This window comes from Triturus cristatus, chromosome 8 (genome assembly GCF_964204655.1).
Source record: "Triturus cristatus chromosome 8, aTriCri1.1, whole genome shotgun sequence".
NCBI lineage: Eukaryota > Metazoa > Chordata > Amphibia > Caudata > Salamandridae > Triturus > Triturus cristatus.
This window is the reverse complement of record NC_140591.1, coordinates 1,406,230,005-1,406,253,132: the sequence shown is the minus strand read 5'-3', so window position 1 is coordinate 1,406,253,132 and position 23,128 is coordinate 1,406,230,005.

The following is a 23,128-nucleotide window of genomic DNA, read 5'->3' as shown; positions in this document are numbered from 1 at the left end:
GAAGGTGGCCAACGGTTATTCGTTGATAAATTTGTGCAGAATCTACTTCCTGAGTTGTGTAAGAAATTAAAAGACTCAGAAAGTTCTTGGGCTGTTTCCTCTTCAGCGCAAATACTGGCTACTGCACAGTATTATGAGAATAGAGACAAAGATGAGAAGGATAGAACAGATAAGAAAACAAAAGAACAAAAGACAAAGGTCCTCTTGCAGCAGGCCTATCCGCCACGTGGAGGACAGAGTAATTATAGGCAAACACAAGGTATCTATCAGCAACCCCAACAGTTTCAGAGTAATCAGCAAATGAACGGGTATTATCAACCACGAATCCCTGTAGGTCCCAACCAATGTTCATATTGCAAAGAGGAAGGTCATTTTAAATATAGTTGCCCTAAATTAATGCAGCGTAACAGTAATGCGTATGGCGCAAGAGGTAGAGGTGGTCAACAAGCTCCTAGAAGCAGAGGGCGTGGAAGTGTTCTCCAGAACGCGCATCCTCTTCCGCCTCAAAATACCATAAATAGCTTTGATCAGCAAGCCAACGTGACTGGTAATACAGCTCAGTACTACAATAATGATTATTATGCGGAAGACGACAATGTAGAAGATAATGATTACTAGGACCGCCGTAGACAGAGAGAGGGAGTTGTTTCAGTGCCAGTGGATCAGAGCGGACCTTATGTTAAAGTAACTACAGCAAATGTAACAGAGCCATTTCTGCTGGATACTGGTGCTGCAAAGAGTTCAATCATGCATTCAAAACTCCCTGGCGCGCCTTTGTCTGGCGAAATGAATGTTTCAGTAGGTTTTTCTGGCGCCCCAGTTAGGAACCCGATTTCTAATCCTATGTCACTTTCTGTTGGACCTTGTGAGCTAAAAGCACCCCTCATTCTAACGACAGGTTGTGGTGAAAATTTGCTAGGCTTAGATTTGCTAAAAAGATTGCATGCAACGCTATATTGTTCTCCCTCAGGAGTACAACTTACATTAGGTAAGAAAGTGATTTCCCCGATGTATTTGTCTAAAAATGCAATGCCACCTGAATTGTCATCCCTTCCGGATGTCCTTTGGGCTACTGGTCCCAATGATGTGGGTCTCTTGGAAATACCGCCATATGTGGTCACTTTAAAAGCCAATGTCAGATTGCCACGCATTCCCCAGTATAATATCTCCAATGAAGGTCAGAAAGCGTTGTTAGAAATTGTCAGCGATTTGATCAAGAAGGGTGTAATTGAAGAGACAAGAGGCAACGTTTGCAATAGTCCTGTTTTACCTGTCTTGAAACGAACGGACCCTTCACAGCCACCTGTTTACAGATTTGTGATTGATCTTAGAGAGGTTAATAAGATTGTTGTACCACAGTTTCCAGTTGTCCCTGATATAACTGCCTTGTTAACCATGATTCCAGCCTCGGCTGCATGGTTCTCAGTGATCGATCTGAATAATGCTTTCTTTAGCATCCCAATTGCAGAGGAGAGCAGAGACATTTTTGGTTTTAGTTTAGGAGGTCGCAGTTTCCGCTTTAGACGCGCTCCCCAGGGCTACTGTGAGAGTCCATCAATATACAGTCAGGCTTTAAAAGCGCAGCTTGATGCACTGGTTTTACCCAGTGGCGCTATCCTCATTCAGTAAGTCGACGATTTACTGATCGCCGCGGATACTGAAAAGATTTGCAAAGAAGCTACATTGTCATTGTTGCGTCATTTGTCTGCCTTTCATCACAAAGTGTCTCTCTCAAAGCTGCAATATTGTCGACAAGAGGTGACCTACTTAGGTCATCTCTTATCGAAGGAGGGAAGGAAACTGACCCCAGAAAGAATTCAAGCCATTGCACAGTTGAGTGTGCCAAGAACACAGAGAGAAGTGCGTGCTTTCTTGGGCATTACTTCATACTGTAGGCATTGGATTCCTAATTTTTCCTTGTTGGCAAAACCTTTGTTAGCATTAACATGCAAAGAAACACCGAATCCTATCCCATGGTCTGAAGAGTGTCAGAAAAGTTTTTGGGAATTGCGTAATGCATTATGTTCAGCTCCTGTGTTGGGTACCCCTGACTACAGCAAGCCTTTTACATTGTATGTTCACGAGAAAGATGGTTGCGCATTATCAGTGTTAACACAGCCTTTTGGCGACAGACCGCGTCCATGCGCATACTTTTCGTCAACCTTGGACCCGGTAGCGAGGGCATTGCCAAGTTGTCTGAGAGCCACAGCCGCTGCAGCTATGTCTATTCGACAGTCTGCTGGACTAGTAATGGATAACACATTGATTGTTATGGTTCCACATGCTGTGGACACATTGTTAAACAGGACCAAGACACAACACTTAACTAGTGCGCGATTATCTGGTTATGAGCTGACACTGTTAGCAAATCATATACACATAAAGAGATGCAACACATTGAATCCAGCTACACTATTACCAATCCCGGCAGACCTAGATGAGATTGAGCAACATGATTGTCTGTTCAGAATTGAAGAAGAAACGAAAGGGAGAGTAGATCTTAAAGATACTCCCCTAACTGAGTGTGATGGTACTTTATGGGTGGATGGTTCGTGTTTCAAGGTCCCGAATGGTGATACGACTGCTGCATATGCTATTACGACTTTGCACACGATTGTTGAAACTGCGCGTGTGCCACAGAATTCGGCTCAAGCAGCAGAATTGATTGCCCTTACAAGAGCATGCGTGTTGTCTGAAGGAATGAAAGTGAACATATATACAGACAGCCAGTACGCCTTTGGCGTGGCTCATAATTTTGGGCGATTGTGGAAAGAACGTGGGTTCCTGACTTCGCATTGAGCTAAGATTCAGAATGGCAAGTTGGTGAATGATCTCCTTGAGTCGCTGACCCTACCGTTACAAGTTGCGATTATGAAATGCAGTGCGCACAAGAAAATCACTGATGATGTTGGTCGTGGTAATGCGTTTGCTGATGAAGTCGCGAAAGAAACAGCAAAAGATGTGAAACCTCAAATGTATGTTGCAGGCCCTGCCAGATGGGTTGGTGATGTTGGAATGTGTGAAAACACAATAGAGAGTGTAAAGTCCCTTCAAGCTGAAGCCACAGAGAAAGAGTTAAGCAAGTGGAGAGAAAGTATGGGTAAGTTGGATGAGAATGGTTGTTGGATTGATTTGTCAGAACATAGGTGATGGTTGTTACCTGATGCATATGTGCTTCCAGTGGTTACTATGGCACATGGAATGGCACACATCAGTACGAAAGGAATCTGTAAGTTGTTGGCTCCAGTATGGCAGAATGCTGGAATTCCTAAGTGTGCAGAGAATGTGGTCAAGAATTGTATGGTATGCTTGAAGTACTACCCTGGTAGGGGAACCCCAACTCCAGCTGGTCATTTTGCGCCTCCATCATATCCATTTGAAGTTTTGCAGCTAGATTTTATCCACATGGAAAGGTGCAACAACCTGAAATATGTATTGGTGGTTGCTTGCGCTTTCTCAAAATGGATAGAGGCCTATCCTCTAAAAGATAACACTGCTCTATCCACAGCCAAAGCCCTTGTGAAGGAATTTTTCCCTAGGTTTGGAATGCCAAGAATGGTGTGGAGTGATAATGGAAGTGAGTTTGTGGGTAAAGTGATGAAGAATGTGTGTGAGGGACTAGGTATAAGGCAGAAATTTCACGCTGCAAATCACCCCCAATCAGCTGGATTAGTAGAGCGCTACAATGGCGCTCTAAAACTTAAGTTGGCCAAAATCCAGGCGAGCTCAGGTCTTAAATGGCCTGACGCTCTGCCTCTAGCACTCCTGTCCACTAGAATGACCGTGCACTCACGAGTGGGACTTAGTCCTTATGAGGTTGTTTTTGGCGGCCCGGCCAATGTATGGGGTGTGCCAAGACTGACGAAATTCAGTGAAATCGAACACCCAGTAATGCTTGATTACTTGTATGATTTGACGGTTAAACTGCGTGTTTTACACCAACAGGTGCATGATACTCTCCCCCCGGCTTCTGAAGCTCCTGGACACCCTATCGAACCTGGCGCGTGGGTCCTTGTGAAAAACTTCCAGCGGAAAACCAACGATGAGCCCCGCTGGATTGGCCCTCATCTCGTGCTACTGTCTACAAGATCAGCTGTTTGAGTAAAGGGGAAAAGGAACTGGATCCATGGCGCCCACGTGAAGAGGATCCCTTTGCCTCTGCCGTATGACCAATGGGTCCAGGAGGGTATCGCAGACTCTGAAACAGACACTGTACCTCGTTTTGTGCCGTTCAGTGATGCACGCATAAAAGGCACAACTTCAGACCAGGAGAGTGACGATATTTTGCAAGAAGCTGTGCCACCGTCAATTCGATTGGACACTACAGAGCCTGAACTTTTGTTCCAAGATCAAACAGTACCTGGCCGTCTCCATTACAATCTGAGACCAAGGCCTATGGACAAATAAATATTCTTTTTCTTTTACCTTCTTATTTTTTGATGACCAGAGCTCTCCCATCTGAAGGACTTTCTTGATTTTTGTTTTTCGAACCACCATCCGGGTTCAGCCGCAGGGTCGCGGTGCCAAGACTTTGGGGTACAGGCCGAAGACGTTAGGTCGACGGTTCTGGTTGGTCTAGGGCGTTCCCTGGACTGACAGGCGTACTCCTTAGCAGAAGATACTCACCCGCCGCGAGCGGCACGATTAGAGGATGGAGTTTTGTAAGATGGAGAGACTCACTGAGGAAATGAACTTTAAAGCAAGAATATGTAAAACAATGAGGAGCAAACGCTTTGTATTTTTATGCCTATTCGTATTATGTAGTATGGTAGTGTTTACTGTAGGATTTGTATTCTTCTCCTCTCAAGAGCCCATTGCCCCCACTGTACAGCCTATACCTCCTCCTACTGTCTCCTCACACTCTTTTCACCCTCTGCCTGAACATGAACAAGCTAGACGGTCTGAATTTGTGAATAACTTGTTTATTCAGCTCCTGCACCAGCACCAACTAGTCATGAATACAACCAATTGTTGGGTGTGTGGTTTAATGCCACATACCATTAATAAGGGTATTCCCTATCTAGTGCTGCCGTATAGTTACAATGGATCGTCATGGGCCTTCCAGACCATGTTTCTCTATGCACTAGATGCGTACTCCCCGCGACAACTGCATTCCATCAGACCTAGCACCAATAATAAAGCTTTAATGAAAGGAGTTGCCGATATGAGTAGAGATATCGATGCATACTCATCCATTCCCAAAGAAGAATTGAGAGCTTATGTAGGGTGGAACGTGACGGGGTATAGTATTAGTCTAGGTGAAAGACAACGGAAAATCTCATCCCCAATCTGGGTCGTACCCCACATAGGTCGGTTCTGTTTGCAAGGTAATGGTCAGAATCCTAGAGCTCAACTGGGAAGAAGTGACTGTACTGAAACGTACACTTTTCCGTCACAGTTTTCCCCTGTGTTTTTGGCTGCCAAGGGTACATATTTTATCTGCAATGACCGAGCATATACATGGTTGCCCCCTGATTTCTCGGGCACATGTTATATTGCAAATCTGCTACCGCCAACATTTACTGCCGCCTCCGACTATCACAAGACCAGAGTTGTGAGAGGCGTGATTAGTAAGGAAGATACTGCTGGTCAGGAAGCGGGAGATTTCTTTTTGGGTTTCCTGCCGTTTTGGGGACCTATGGTTAATAGTAGGAACCTGAGACAACTGACTCGTGTGGTTGAATCCACTGTTAATGTTACGGCTGGTGCCCTTGGTAATTTGACAGCTGAGCTCCAAGCGGATCGCCTCATGACTTTGCAGAACCGCATGGTTCTAGACGTCATACTTGCAGACCGTGGTGGGGTATGTAAGGTTATCCAATCCAGTTGTTGCATTTTCATACCAGACAACGCTCCAACAGTTTATCAAGCCATCTCCAAACTGCAAAAAATATCTGAGTCCATACACGTGGATAAAGGAGATTGGTCACTGGTGGGGTGGTTCTGGGAACTGATATCTGCCTGGGGTTGGAAAGTTCTGATGGTCATTGGAATGATCTTAGCCATCCTTTTCCTGTTCTGTCTGTGCGTACAGTGTGCTCCCGCGATATGTGGCCTCTGTGCTACATTATGTGTAAGGAAACCTGTATCGAGGGACGAGCTAAGTAATAGGATGATGCTACAGCAACATCTCCATGACTTCGTGAATATTGACCTAGACTCGGATTGAAATTAGTATAGTTATTGCCTATGTAAGGGCAAAAGGAGGGTCTGTCGTACTTTAGAATTTGGGACTGCGTAGGAGGCAGGGCCCTACCCCTGTCTATCTCGGTAATAGTGAACCGCGAATGGTTAATGCGGTATGTACAAGTGCTTTGTGTAACGTTTTAGCTATGAATGTACTGTGTATACGCTATTATACATCACTACGTGGGTTCCATTTTGTATCGGTGGCCATCTTATGGTTGCCCTCACATAGGCTATATAGCATGAAGCGAAAACGGGCCTTTTAGAGCACATGTGCCTTTCTTTGACTTTTCTGTGACCTGGGCAGCTTGGCTCCGCTGCCCCAGGTCAAACTGGTCTCACGAGTTCCCCGTCCTCTGGCCACCTGTGATTAGCATCAGGGCTTGACACACCATAAAGTCTTTTCATCCTACACAAGCCTCCAGCTAATCTCTTTCTCACCTGACTGTTCCTGCTTTATGGCTTGTTTACCAAAACAGGAGATGCTCATGTTTATTGGGGCCTATCGATATCTGATGTGGGATCTGAGCCTTGCTGTGTAAATAATTGCGGGCTGGCTTAACTGGAATGTGGGATGGTTATCATGACTCTGCCTTTTCGTTTGTAATGTATACTTTAAATGACCATACCATAAACTAAGGAATGTATGCCTGAGGCAGGAAATTCTGTATTTAAGGAGAAGCCCGTTTCTGTGATTTTCAGCAGTCTCCTGAGAACATACACGCTGTTGTACTTCTAGGACGCCTGTAATTGGTCTGCAGCCAATAAACTGATCTTTGACTTCACCCAGAAGACTCTGTGTTTCTGCAGGTCTGAAACAGGAAGAACCCGAAGTCATAGGGTGTGTTCCCCTGCACCGCTGGGCTTAAAATACCCAGTACTTCACGGCACAGATTCTGAACTCTCTGACTTTTAACTCTGGTTTCCTCCTGGTGGGACATAATTGATTGATAAATTAAAGACAGAGAGATATCTTCCAGAGGCTGAGTTGTTTGTGATTGTAAAGCATTCAATCGATCCTTTTCAGCCTCAACATTGCCATTGCCAGCCTTATGATCTAACCTCTTACGAACAGTATGGTGGCTGCCTTCCAAAAACTCACCAGAGTCCTCCAGACAGATGCTACTGTGATCGTTGCCACTGAACCCATTCACCTGTACTGAAAAATTTCCCGCCAAGTCCTCACGCGATGTAGACTGTTCAGATGGAGAAAAGAAATCTCCAGATTCCACATCTTGTACCTGTATTTGCATATCTGCATCTGCATTCACAGTTCCCCCATTAACCAAATCTCTGCTCTCCATTACCATTCTGGAGCTTGGAATGACATCAGCAGTAACAATAGCAGCACATTCAGAAACGTCCAGTGACTGAATTACACCTGACCCAGAAGTAGAGACGTGTACACCCACATCATCTCGCCTGATATGCTGTTCCTTATCTTTCTTCTTCTCCAAAGTATTGTCACTCAGAGAAGGGGTTAATAAGGGCGTAACAACAAGTGAAGATCCCATATTCTGCTCCCCTGCTGCATCCAAGCCATCCAATCCCTCTGATTGAATATACGTGAGCTTTTTAACCCTACTTTTTATCATTACCGGCAGAGAAGATTGCCGGAATAGTTTTAGCCTTTCCCCTGTCCGATTTAGCCCCCACAACGTTTCTATCACTTTTTGTGTCTTTAACAAAGTTACCTGGCATTTTGTTGCCAGCACCAGTATTTCCTTCAACAAGCCTCTTCCTGTACCCGCGGTCTCCCGCGCACTCCTTTCGGCGGTATCACCATCAGCCATCCGGCTTTCCCTCGAGTATCACCCAGCCGTCTCCACGTGAAGGGAATCACCCAGCTCCGGAGTCCGCGCACAGTACACGCCCACCAGCTGCGGCGGAGCCTGCACAACCTAGCCGCGAGTGCTACAGAAGCAATCAGCATTCAACACCATGGGCGGGAGTCGATCTGTGAGTTTCTCGGCAAGTTTCTCCGATTCAATATAAGTTTACTCCTCAAAAATTGGCAGCTTCACAAATACTCTGGGGCATTAGTTCTACGGCATGTTTGACTCCGATTTCCCCTGCAATAGCATTTTGCGAGCGACGGCATCGGGAGCGATCAGCCTACACGTCCACCCTCGCGGATGCCATCTTGCCTCTCCCACACAAAAATGGGAGATGGTGGTCCTTGAGAGACTCCCACACATACCAAAGAGTTAGCCCCGGGGAGGTGGTGATCTCCGTGCACGTGAAGGGTCCTAGAAGCCCCACCATTTTGTTTTTCAGGTGTGACCCCAGGGTGGTGGTGGTCCCCAGGACTGGTGGAGTCCAAGAGGACCCCCTGTTTATAAAGAATAAGCCCCAGAGAAGTGGTGGTCTGTGGGGCATTAATAAGTCCCAGGAGGGGAAGCCCATGCTTACCTCCTCCTTCACAATGTCCCTGGGACCTGGCCCACCTGGGGGCCAATTATTAATGAAGCATGGAAGCCCACGCTTTGTATTTTTTAGCATTTTGGGTGGGGTCTGTTTATCCAGGGTGTATCCCGCTGAAATTATTTAATTTTTTAAAATGTTTTTTTGGCCCTGCGGGTTACCTGTGCCCCCCCTCAAGATACCTAGGGGAATGTATGACATTGCAACACATGCGTTCACAACCCATCCATTTACAACGCGGTCATTACAATGACCACGTTGTTACCACGCATGCCATTACATCACAAGTCGTATCAATGACTTGCTGTAGGAGGCACGCTGTACTTAGGACTAGTATTAATTACTATTGCTGCTCCAGTTTGTGCAACATCAAGAAAGTTGTTGGATTTAAAATCCAACACATTTCCTGGTGTGGCACGCCCCCTACAGCAAGTCGTTGATATGACCTGCGTTGTAATGGTACGCATCGTACAACGTGGTCGTAGTACCATGTGTTGTGGAAACAGAGTTGTAAGCGCTGTTTCCCACCTAGGGGTCAGGGTATTGATACCCTGCCCCCTTTTCTTTTTCACATTTTTTCTTGGTCTCATATTGAGACCCAAGATGGCTGCCAACACTTTCTGGTTTGAAGAGTAGGCAGCCAATCAGATCTCAGCACAAGATAGGGTGGGTTTGTGGATTCTCACACGTCCCCATATATACAAATTTACATTTTCCTAAATTTTTCAAAAACTACCCAACGGATTTACACCAAATAAAAAAAAAACACTTCCCTGAACCAACATCTCCCTTTCTTCAAAGTTTGGTGTAATTCCGTTCAGCAGTTCGGGCTTTCTCCGTATCTAAAGTTCATATAGAAATTAACATAGGGAAGGCACATTGTGGGACCCCCCTTTTTCTCTGCCCCTGCTTGACAGATCACCCTGAAGGTTTCAAGACAACAGTTGATGTGAGTAGCAAACTAGTTTTGAAAATTTTGCAAGCATTAATCAAACAACGCCAAAGTTATTGCCAAATGAAAAAATGCTTTTCCTAGGTCCTAACTATGACTACCTACTGGCGACATATATATATATATGTGCGTGTGTGTGTGTATATATATGTGTATATATATATATATATATATATATATATATATATATATATATATATATATATATATATATATATAGATATATATAGATATATATATATATTATCTACTGGCGGTCGCCAGTAGATAGTTATAGTTAGGACCGTGTTTCCATAGGAAATCTCAAAATTCTATTTTGAATAACTTTGGCGCCGATTGACGAATCTTCGCGAAATTTTCAAAACTAATGGGGCGCTCCGCTCCGCTCCGCTCCTACCCTGAAAGTCTCGGGGTGATTCGTCAAGCGGGGGCCGAGAAAAAGGGGGGGTCCCAAAACGCGTTTTCCCCATGGATTTTTCCATAGGGACTTTAGTCGCAGCTACAGCCCGAACGGCTGAACAGAATTACGTGAAATTTGGCAGAGAGGTAGCCATAAGGTCCATGAAGTGCCTTTTGCAGGTTTGGTGTAAATCTGTTCAGTATTTTCTGAGAAAATAGCATTTAAATCAATATATATATCTATACGCGCGCAGCGTGCGCGCTGGGTGCGCGCACCTTGCCGCGCGCGAGCGCAATTCTGATTGGTTGGTAGATCTTAGTAAACATTCGAATCGGTCGAAACCAGGAAGTGTCGGCCGCCATTTTGTCTCTCGCACTCTGAGGGGGTGAAAAACTAATGTGGAGAACGTGAAAAGGGGGCAGCATGGACACTTCCCGACCCCCTAGCCATGGTCAGGGGGTCCCAGAAGGACCCCCAAGGACAAAAAAAAAATTATTTTTTTTTTCGAAAAATCGCAAAGTGCGCGCACCCAGCGCGCACCATCCAAACAGAAAAAAATCTGCGAAGTTCGCGCAGCGTGCGCGCACTCCGCGATTTTGTGGAAAAAAAAAAGCACGGCCTGAACTGCGATAAGTGGGCACGCGGTGCGCGCCGTGAAAAAGTTTTGTTTAAAAAAATATATGAATAAATACATAACTTAGCATTTAAAAAACCGTACACATTCACTGAAAAAACCATAGGTTTCACACACGTTATAGTTAGGAATTAGCATTTAAAAAACCTTGCAAATTCACTTAAAAAGCCATAGGTTTCACACATGTTAAAGTTAGCTGGGCATTTCCTTCGAAAAAAACCAATGAAATTCCCCCTTTATAGTTAGTGCAGGCAACTATAACTCACGCGACCGCAATCCGCTGCTGATGACGTCAGATATTACATCACTGATGACATATGTGTCTTTCTGAAAAAAAAAAATTGTAATATATGTATAGCTAAAAATGAATGGAAGAAGACATGGGTAAATAAGTGTCTAAATACAGTGATGTAATATCTGACGTCATCAGCAGCGGATTGCGGTCGCGTGAATTATAGTTGCCTGCACTAACTATAACGGGGGAATTTCATTGGTTTTTTCCGAAGGAAATGCCCAGTTAACTATAACATGTGTGAAACCTATGGTTTTTTAAGTGAATATATATATATATATATATATTATCTACTGACGGTCGCCAGTAGATAGTTATAGTTAGGACCGTGTTTCCATAGGAAATCTCAAAATTCTATTTTGAATAAATTTGGCACCGGTTGATGAATCCTCGCGAAATTTTCAAAACTAATGGGGCGCTCCGCTCAGCTCCTACCCTGAAAGTCTCGGGGGGGATTCGTCAAGCGGGGGCCGAGAAAAAAGGGGGGTCCCAAAACACATTTTCGCCATTCATTTTCCCATAGGACCTTTAGTCGAAGGTACAGCCCGAACGGCTGAACAGAATTACTTGAAATTTGGCAAAGAGGTAGTCCTCAGGTCAGGGATGTGCCTTTTGCATATATGGAGTCAATCTGTTCAGTAGTTCCTGAGAAAATTGCAATTAAAGTACATAAATATCTATAGCCGCGCACCATGCGTGCACCGTGCGCGCACCCTAACGTGCACGAGCGTGGTGGTTACATGTCAGTCAACGTTCGAATCGCTCGAAATCAGGAAGTGTCGGCCGCCATTTTGTTTGTTTTGAGTGCGAGAGTGAAAAAGGAAGGTGGCGAACGTGAAAAGGAGGCAGGGTAGAGAGTTCCTGACCCCCTAGCATTTGTCAGGGGGTCCCTAAAGGACCCCGAAGGCAGAAAAAAACATTTTATTTTTTTTTTAAAAAATCGCGGGGTGCGCGTACGTTGTGTGCATGGTGAAAAACCATAAAAAAAAAAAACATTTTTAATACGTACTATATTGTAAAATAAATATATAACAATTATAATAATAAATACATAACTTAGCATTTAAAAAACCGTACAAATTCACTGAAAAAACCATAGGTTTCACACACGTTATAGTTAGGAATTAGCATTTAAAAAACCTAGCAAATTCACTTAAAAAACCATAGGTTTCACACATGTTATAGTTAGGTGGACATTTCACTCGTACAAAACCAATGAAATTCCCCCGTTATAGTTAGATCAGATAACTATAACTCGCGCGACCGCCACTCTATCAAAAGGATGATGTCATCAGTGATGTCATGAGTGATGCCACTGACCATGTCATGAGTGATGTAATATGTGACGTCATGAGCAGTGGATTGCGGGCACGCAAGTTATAGTTATCTGATCTAACTATAACGGGGGAATTTCATTGGTTTTTTACGAGTGAAATGTCCACCTAACTATAAAATGTGTGAAACCTATGGTTTTTTAAGTGACTTTGCAAGGTTTTTTAAATGCTAATTCCTAACTATAACGTGTGTGAAACCTATGGTTTTTTCAGTGAATATTATATATATATTCACTGAAAAAACATAGGTTTTAGGGAAAGTTATAGTTAGTTGGACATTTCACTCGCACAAAACCAGAGAAATTCCCCCGTTATAGTTAGTTCAGCTAACTATAACTCGTGCCCTCGCAATGCACTGCTGATGACGTCACATATTACATCACTCATGACATGATCAGTGACATCACTGATGACCTCTCTCTCCCTCCTCAGGCCATTTATGGCCCGAGGGACCCCATCCCCCGGGGCCTACCTTTGTTTTTTTTAAAATAATTTTATTATGGGGAAGGGTGGCCACGTGGCCCCCCTCCCTGAGGCCGATTTCTGCCCCAGGGACCCCATCCCCGGGGCATGGCCATATATATATATATATTTTAATTTAGTAGGGGGGCCACGTGGCCCCCCTCCTGAGGCCTCGGTTAGCCCTGGGAACCCCATCCCCCGGGGCTCTGCCTCCTTTAAATTTTTTTTTTTTACATTTTATTTGGGAGGGGGGCTGCGTGGCCCCCCTCCCAGGCCACTCCTGGCCCTGTGGACCCCACCCCCCGGGGTCTGGCCTTTTCCTTGGGGACCATGGGTGGTCCCCAATTCCCCCACGGTCCCGCTGGCTCCTCGCCTCCTGCGGGAGCCGGCATTGCTTTTGCACATGGGGAGCTGCTGACATGCAGCTCCCCATGTGGAAAAGCAATCTGGTTTGGTTTTTGGAAGAGAGAGCAGGTTGCCTGCTCTCTCTTCCAAAAACCAAACGCGGCTCCCGCCCTGCCATAGCAAACTGCAGTGTCCTGGGGGTGGGCACCCCGGGACACTGCAGGAGCTAGCCCTGGGGGGTGGAGGTCCCCAGGGCCATCACTGGCTCCAGGAGGGGGGTCGCGTGGCCCCCCTTCCAACATTGGCAAAGCCCGGGGGGGTGGTGGTGCCTGGGGCTCCGTTACGGACCCCCGCATTTAAATATTAGTGCCCGGGGGAGGTGGCAGTCCCCAGGGCATGTGGGGGGGCTCGAGTCCCCCCACACAGGTATATATTTTTTGTTTTTAAAGAAGCCCCAGGGGGTGGTGGTCTCCGGGACTTGGCAGTTGGGGCTGTAGCCGTGTCTAAAGTTTCCTATGGGAAATAACACGTAGAAAACACGTTTTGGGACCCCCCTTTTCTCTCGGCCCCCGCATGGTGAATCACTCCGAAACTTTCAGGATAGGAGCTGACCAGAACGGGCCATAAGTTTTGAAAGATTCGCGAAGATTCGTCAACCGGCGCCAAAGTTATTAGAAAAACAAAAAATGAGTTAGCTATGGAAACTAGGTCCTGACTATAACTATCTACTGGCGACCACCAGTAGATAATATACATAGGTATATATATATATAAATATATATATGTATATATTATACATATGTACATGTGTGCTTGTGTGTTCACTTCCTCACTAGCACTGAATCATCTGCACTAAGATTTGCTGTATAGATTGCATCTTATACTCAGAATATGAATAACTAAATCTGTGATAAAGAGAAAGGAGGCTTTTGATTGGTTCATTTTTCCTGTGATTCACCATTTGTCTAGCATACATGTATGCAGTGGCAGCTCCTCCGCAATGGTGGAGGAGTGTCAACCCACTGCTCTGCGAGCAGTAGTTAAAAGAAAACTAAAATTATAATACCCAGTGTTATTATCATTTTAGTTTTGCTTTCCTGGTGCAGGGCTGGACTGCCAGAGTAGGGGCCAGGAGGAGAAGTGGTTGATCCACTCTAATGTGTGCATAACTGTTTGACTGGCTCTATTGGCTGACCATGACAGTCATGCGCACTTTGCATGTTCTGCACCCAGGCTGCATTACAGCCTGCGTACAAAACACGCCAGGCTCCCATTCCCCGCTGCAAATCAGCGTTGTGATTGGCTAGGGAAGTCAGGAGTGTGAGTGCTTCCTGGTTACTGCTTCCGAGGAGGGAGAGGCGGCAGCTAGTGGACCGAGAGGCGGCGGCGGCCGGGTGGCTGGCCTGAAGGTAAGTGTTTTTTTTGTTATTTTGTTTTTATTTACAACCCCCCCTATTCCCTCCCCACCACCCCATCTCCGGTAAATAGCAGCCTCCACTGCATTTATGATTGTTTTCTGATTACCTTAGAGCAACACGGAAGGTAGTGTCACAAATGAGTTCCACGGGACGCTTGCTTGATTAGATATGCTGCTGTACCTTTGACACCCCTTCAATGGGTTGAGCTATTTTACACTTTCTAAGCACTACTTCCTATGATTGACAACTTCATGGTGCTAAAATATGGCCTGTGAATGACAGCGTGATATGGCAATTTATTTGTTGGCTCATTAAACTTGTGCCCACCTTCATAAATGAAATGAAATGAAATGAGGTATTTATAAAGCGCGTGGATACTCACAAGGAGTGTCACGGCGCTAATCTCAAAAAGCTTAAGTGGAAACGAGTGTCCCTCCCCACAACCAGGAGTTATTGTTGTCCACGTTTTAAGCTGTTTCCTAAAAGACAGCAGGTCATGAGCCAGTCTAAGATATAGGGGTAATTCATTCCACAGACGAGCAGCAAGTACCTGAAAAGACCTCCCTCCTATCCGAGATCTCGTAATTTTGGGCTGTTTCAGTACTAAGAGTGGTTCTAAAGCCCGACTGGCTGTCATGAAGCACATGATTTCCTTCTATGTAATCTGTTAGCACAGAGTTACCGTACTTCTCCAGGACTTTGGAAAAAAAGGCAGTAGGGAAATGGGCCTATAGTTGGCTGTGACCGTAGGGTCCGCTGTAGATTTTTTCAGAAGGGGGATAAAAAGGCTCAACTTCTCTTATCTCGTGAACTATTTTTTGCAACATCAAGGTATTTATTAAATGTTACACAGTGAGTATCTGGACAAAAGGTCAGGTATGTTTTTTTCTCATAGTAAAGGGGGTCTAATATTTCGTTACCCTTAAAGGGAGGGCATGGGTGCCTGTTTGCTAGATATGACTTGCTCTCATGATATCAAAATGTCATAAGGAAATATAACAAAGTGAGAGCCTCGGCAATTGCAGTCGCTTTACTAAAGCAGCCCGATAGGAGTCTGCTGCAAGCCAGGACATGAACTAGCTCCATATCAAATGAGTAATAAACACTGATCACGTCTGCCTTGTCTAAAGTTTCACAACTATGGTAAATCCTGGAAGGCCCACCACATCCCCTAATGTCTGGAGCAGCAAATCCGTGGCTCACATGGTCTTTTAAGTGCAATGTTCCGCTTCGCTCTCTAGCAGGCCCAGGAGATGTCCCTGGTTTATTTGAACTCTCGTGATGCCCGCCCTAGGAACGTTTCCATCACAATTGTCTCTGCCATTGATAGGAAGCGATTTGTGGACAAGCCGCTGAGCCCTCATCGCCCTCGGATGTGCCTACACATGCACATCCTAATTAATTCAGCAATCTTTTTGTTCCTGCTATCCCCCCGTTTCAAAGCCTCTTTGTAGCTGCTTTTATACCATCTGTTGTCAGGGAAATTGAGCACCCCAGGAATTTATCGCCGCGGCTTTCTCTTAGATATTGTTTCAAGCATGTAATGCTTTTATGCCTCTTCCGCTGCCATACATAATACATTAGGAAGTAATCTTACACCGATGACAAAGTGCCTGAACCCTTTTTGATTTCTGCATATGTGTTACCACGAAGGGATGTACTTCCTAGACCGCATCACTAGCATTTCATTGAACCCATGTGGTGCTCTAAGCTGCATATGTACATGCATCGATCCTCTATTATGCATGACAAACACTACTGAATCTCTATCATGGGCAAACAGCAGTAATAGTTTTAAATATATATTTTTTTGCAGGATGCATGCAGGGTTACTGTTGGTTGCACAAAACCAACACCAAGGAAGGAGATTAGCTACTGTTCAATGCAGGTGATTGTTGATTTTGGGAAGGTAAGGCGCCATTTGCACGTAAGCCCATATTTTAAATTTTTTCACGCAGCGCACCGCAGTAAGCTGCCGTGCTAGTCTGCGCTGTGTGTAAGGGAAAGGACAAGAATGTGCCTTATTCAATATTATAAGGCTCATTCCTGTCCTCTACTTGCGCTCACGCACTTTTGGCTGTCTGGCTCTAATGCAGTCACCCTTGCGTCATGTTGCAAGGGTACCTGCGTTGAAGGCAGGATTGTTTCTGTGCAGGAACAGACATCTTTCTGCACAAAAACAATCCTGGGAGGCATTTTCCTCTTTCTATGTGTGATCCAGAATGCAGCACAAGTAGGAAAAAAAAAACGAGATGAAATAAATATATTTCTCCTCGTCATGCCTCACCTAGGGAGGCATACCGTTTTGACGCATTTCCAGGTCCACCATTAATTGTAAATCCAGGAATGCGCCAAAATCCATATGTAGATACGTGGGAACACCAACGCTCCACCCATGAAACACCTCCCTGGCAGAGAGTATTATTGTTATAATGTTGCTTGCAGGGAGAAAAATCACCCGAAAGTATCAAAAACGCCACTTGTGATCAGCGCATTTGATAAGGGAGACACTGGCTACTATTAAACAAGTACCCAGTGCAGCTAGCATATAATCTTTTAGCTCACTTAGGGGCATATTATCAAGGGAATTATCGCTGCCTCAGCTGCACTTTTTGCCGAAAAACCGGCGATAATTTTATCGCCCTATTAGTAAGCCTGCGCTAACATGCGTTAGCGCAAGCTTTCCGGCGTTAGCTGCCGGTTTTTTCATCGTCTTGCATGTCAGCGATATGTATCGCTAATGACATGCAAGGTAGGCGTTACTTACCTAAATTTCATGGTAAAAATCGCTAACAGCACTTCGCTGTATTATGAAGGATATCCCACAATACAATAATTTGCGCTAACCTCCGATGTACGCAGGTTTTTAACACCTGCTAAAAACCTGACTAAAGCCAGATCCCCATCAGAAGACCCACAGACATCAAAGAGGTAGAGGGCATATTAACAAGTAAGGGCGATAATTATCGCCGGTGCCAAGTAGCTCTTTGATGTCTGTGCGTCATCGCTGCAGATGGCAAGCTATCGCCTGAAAACCTATCTCCTCTTAGCGGGAGTTATCGCGCCCTTTCCCTGACACTATCGCCTCTCACAGACGTGTTGATAATACGTCGGTAAGAAGCCGAAAATTATCAGGGAAAGGAGGCGATAACAAAACTCCCGATACTTGGCACGGGCGATAATTATCGCCCTTACTTGCTAATATGCCCCTAACAGTTTTTGAGCATATGTAATTGAAAACATTATCCTAAATATTGCTTGTAGGAAAGAAGCAATTTGACAGAAACATTACTTGAAGCCTGCGTAATACAAAAGGAAAGACTGTGCCCCTCACAAGTCAGGTATGCGGCCCAGCTCAACCGCCCCAAATAGTTCATAACTATCGCAGTAAAGTCATTACTCAGTGTTACAATAACAAATCCCCCTTTTGCCCCTACAGCTCCTCACAGAAAATATGATTCACGGTTAACTCAAAAAACCAGCGAATACCTGCTGCACTCAGCAGGTAATTTTTCAAATAAACGGTGAACAAAAATAGAGAGAGGGTGAGGCCACAATCCACTGACACTCATCTATTTGTGTTTATTTATCAGATCTCATCTGCACAACAAGCCAGAATAAAAATTATGAAGCCCTGAGGAAAGTCCCATGAGTTTCACTGGGACTTGAAACGCGTCAGCATGTTCTGAAACTTGTTTTGAAAATTGATGAGATTGGCATTTCAGCCCTTTTGTACATAATTGTCAAACCTAAAGGGCTATACACGAAAAAATAGTGTGTAAAGAGAATAGTGCATTATTGTATGATGTAAATGTTACACATATTTGGTCACAGTATTTATTATTTATGTATTGATTTTTGATTTATCCTGTTTATTGATGTTGAAATGAATAAGTGTTTCCTTTATACTCAGACGCTTATGAAAAAACACAAAACAGTTCTTAAACTTAAAAAGAAAAAAATTAAATAAATAACAAGATCCAAGAGGATTCTAACATTGGTCTTGTAGTGTGTCTGTTTGAATTAAATAGCAGGACCACGAAAAAGTAGCTAGGTTTTCTTCTGAGTTTTCACAGAGTATTATGAGGCAGCGATTTGCGTTACTCTAGCTGTATGAAGCCGTGCAGGGCCATGCAAGGTGTCCTTCTGTGGCTTGATAAATCTCACTTAGGTTTTGCGTCGTTCTTGCACTCCCTTGCATGGTGCAAAGGCAATTCAAAACGTTGATAAATATGCCCTTCAGTTTCTTAAACACTGTTTATTTTCTGAAGATGTTTAAACTTATTCGGATAATTGTAGTATGGATGTTCGTGAAAGATATAACAAACTTGAAACAAATAAGAATGATAAATGAATTCCTAAGACATCGTTAACCACTACCCTTTCAAGGAAAAACCAAAGGTGAACTGTATCGGTCGGCCCACCTACTGTCATACCTATTACAAGCACATTTGAATATTATTGCAATAACTATCACCAACGAGTATAACAAACCTTCTGAAATAGCAACATTTGTCATATCGCAATTGCAATTAATACTGAAAGTAGCTGAAATAGCAACATTTGTCATATCGCAATTGCAATTAATAGTGAAAGTAGCAAAGAAAAATAAAAAAAACATGGACAGATGAGCACTTTAAAGATGTCCACATGTTCATAAGCAAAGAGATTTACCTTTGAGGGGATCCACATGTTATACCTGCAAGTTCTATGACTTCATACACTTAAAGCTACACTGTTTGGTGATACCAGAATTGTTTGTCCCTCTGTCCCCCTGCAAGTCACCCCCATGCCACTGAAGACGTCAGGGGGGCTAGTAGAGCGGATTTCCAATAGGGCCTGTTCATGTCATACTGGTAGACTGGGCCTAATTGCATGTGACTTTAAAGATATATGTCAGGACTTCTTCATCTAGGACAAAGTCACTGGCGAGGTAAGGGGGGTGAGTTAGTTTGTGTGTCTGACTCCCAGTGCTGGAGCAGGATTTTCTGATGAAAATCTATTGGGTTTTTAAGCTCTGGTTTGTCTATTTGTCATAATTAAAACTACTAATTATTAAATTATTAATTATTTGTTTTGTGTATATGTTTAAACTTACCAATGTACTAATGAGAAGAAAACCAACACGAGGGAATGCTTTCGTATTGCTATTTAACCCCTTCGCTGCTGTGGACATTCCGCTGCAGCGCTGGGGGGGGCAGGGGGGCAGCGCGGTGGGCCTGTGCTCATGACGGAGCCGCTCCGTCATGAGCCACAGTTGAGCTGTGCTCATGACGGAACGGTTCCGTCATGACTCCGCCCATTTGCGTTGTCGCCCCGCACAGGCGGGGAAACAGCGCCGCGCAGGCGGAGCGGCCGCCAACAGGATTGTCATGACGGAACCGTTCCGTCATGAGCACACGGCAACCGTGGCTCATGACGGAACCGTTCCGTCATGAGCGGGGAAGGGGTTAATAAATGTGCATGTTTTATTAAATAAACGTTGCTGAGTGCTGTTTATTTTAAAGCACGAAACGCTTTTGAATTAATGCTTTTCTGTGTTGCAAAAGCTAGATAATTACATACACATAAGGGTATTAGTGGGGTTAACACTGTTTAATCACTATGCTGTGGTAACGTTGTTTTGTCTCTTTTAATTAAGATGGTCCATTTTGGCCTAGCGTAAAATGTCTGCCGTTTGCAGCCTGGCCTCGAGTGAAAGATTTGTGATGAGAGGGCCTTGCTGAATATGGTTGAATCATCTGACCACAGTCTTCGCTTGGTTAAAACTTTCCGTGAGGACAGTAGCAGTGCTGGGCAAGTCTCCAAGAACCAAGAAATGTTTGAATAACCTTGGAGGACAAAGGAGCCATAAAGAATGAACTGAATGGACTCTGAAGTCATCATGTTAGCACTGAGGAAATGTGGATGTTAAAGGATACAATTTTTTTAGTTCCTGTTCTGTCTTTTTATTTTTGTGATTTTTCCTGAGCGGAGATTTTCCAAATGTAGCGATGCTACATCCTTTCCTGCTCGCTCTGCTCAGCGGTTCGGCGGACGTGTAGAACATTTAATGTTTCTATAATATTGCAAGTTTCATTATAAATATTGTTAGCCTAGAGAGGGTGGGAGGCCACTTTGCCATTTCTTCCCAAACCTGCGTTGGTGAGGATCGATGCTGTGAGGACGGTGACTCGGGAGACTTCTACTGAGAGACTTGTCCTGATGACCCATTCTGACATTTAGCTAGAATAGGTAATTATGAGAAAATGATTTATTCTGATTAATTTCTTTTGACTAATTTTAGATAAAAAATCATAATTTTAAATACGGTGTTGGTGATTATTTCTTGTCGATTATTGAGTACTCTATTTGATTATTGTTGTATAGATTGTTTAGATTATGACAATTACAATAACTAGGTCTTATCGACCTCAGTGTAGATGTGGGGTGTTTAGGAGTTTTCTTTCCACAGGTTCAGTGCTGGTGGAGTATTTGAGTGTATTTTAGTAAAATGGGCCCTAGTGTATGGTGAGTGTATGTGCGTGTAACTGTGAAATTACTCTATCCGTGGAAGTAGGGAGATTTTGTACACCCCAATCTGCATCAAGTTCCTGGTAGCAGAGTGAGGATGGTTATTGATGATTGTCTTGATCTGATTAGATTGCTTGTACATTAGCTTATTGATTATTGATTATTGATTGATGTTGGTATATGTACTAATACTATATGTTGGAGTCGTCATGTTGAGTTATATGTAGTGCTTCTGGAACTTGGGAGCTAGTAGCAGTTCCGTAGTAGGGCAGAGGGAAGTATATGCTGCTCTCGGGAAAGACGGGATTGTTGGTCCTGTATGTATGCAGGAAAAAGAAAACGTGTGACAATCAAATTTGCGCGTCACATTGTCTGGGTTCGGAATCAGTGACATTGTCGTATGTTACTATTAGAAATATTTCTGGTATATAAGGAGCGCGTATGGTAGTGAAGGTTATCTGTGAAACTCTGGTTTTAAGTCCCAGGGATCCGTAAGGTTCGCCGTTAAAGCTTATCGCGGGAGAAGTAATAGGTATTCTCTGAGCTTGTTTGAGAAACTGAGTAGAGGTAAGCTGCTTGGTTAATGTGTGTTATAATTCTGTAGTAGAGCAGATTGTTCGCTGTTCTCGGGAAAAGCAGGATTCTGTGTGTATGTACTATATTTTCTTGTATGAATGTGCGTGAATGTTCATATATTTAGTTGATTGTAAGACTCTTTGGACAAGTCCTAGAGGAAAAAAATTAATGAATGTATGTTAGAAGGGCAGAGTAGAGGGATGTGCTACTGTGTCAACGGGATTCTTGTGAAATAGATTTTCTTTACTATTCTGTGGTTAGCGAAGCAGACAATGGAGATGTTTATATGTTGTAACTAATAGATTTTGTAAAATTTGACACGGAGTCTACTGAGAAATTTTGTAAAGGAGGGGTAGACGAGTGACAAGAGACAGGAGACAGAAGCGACTGCAGCGACTGCTGACGTCAAACAGACCGCGCTCTGATTGGATATTAGATCAGAACAGTGCTCGCGCTGAGATTGGTGCGTTGGTGTGAGCCGCGCAAGGATTGGAAGAGCTATCCTAGTGACGTAAACGTTTCAGGATTGGTGCGTTAGTGTGAGTCGCGCTGTTATTGGTTAAAAAATCATATTGTGCAGTTGTATTACAGAAGGGATTAGAGAGTTTTGGTAAACGTTAAAAATGTATTACCAAGAAGAGAAAAAGAAAAAATCTTTGTTCAGAAAGATTAAAAATTGGTTCGACAAGGATAAAGATGTTAAAACGAGAGAGGGTGAATTGTTACCTCCATCGAAAACGCCTGCATCCTTCATGGCTGCGAGATATGAGTATCATACCTGTATATGGTTGGAAAATTGGGTTACGTATACCAAGGAAGATGGAGTTTTAGCATTTCCAGAACATGGTTCATTTAATCTGGCCGTGTTGAAAAATTTACGGAAAAAGATGTTATGTCTTGACCCAAGACCGAGGCTGACACAGTTCGAGGCTTTAGTGGAATGGGAAGAGGAAGTGCATGAGCGAGAGAAACTGAGGTCTGGAGGCAACTATAGGTATATGTTCGGGAGGAGACATGGACGTGAAACTCATCATGATCGAATGACGAGATGGCGAGATGCTAGTATGTCAGAGGGATTATATCCTATGAGAACAGTTGAAAAAGGAACAGAAAGGGTTCCTGAGGCAGAAGTGAGAAGATATGGAGTTAATGAATATGAGGATGAGGTTTTAAATGACATGATTTACAAAAGACCACCTCCATATAGACCGGAACCAGAAGAGAGTACACCAGTTGTTTCTCCGATAAGAGATACAGTGCGTATCATTGAGACAGAAAATGTGACACCTGAGTTAAGAAGTGGTAATCCTTTCAGGGAAAGAGAGAATAGAAGCAGTGGTGAAAATACGAGAGAATTAGCCAAAACTACATCGGAGTTGACTGAAAAAATCAAAGAACTGACAAAGAATCTAGACGCTGTTACGGTACCCGTAACCATAGGTCCGGTTATGCCTGTTTTTGATAAGCAGAGGACGGGTGAGAATGGTTTGGTTATTCCATATGTTGGCAATAGATTGACAAGTTTGGCTGGTCCTTCAGGAGATTCAGGAAAAAGGGCAGGAAAATTCAGACATGACACATGTAGTGAAGGA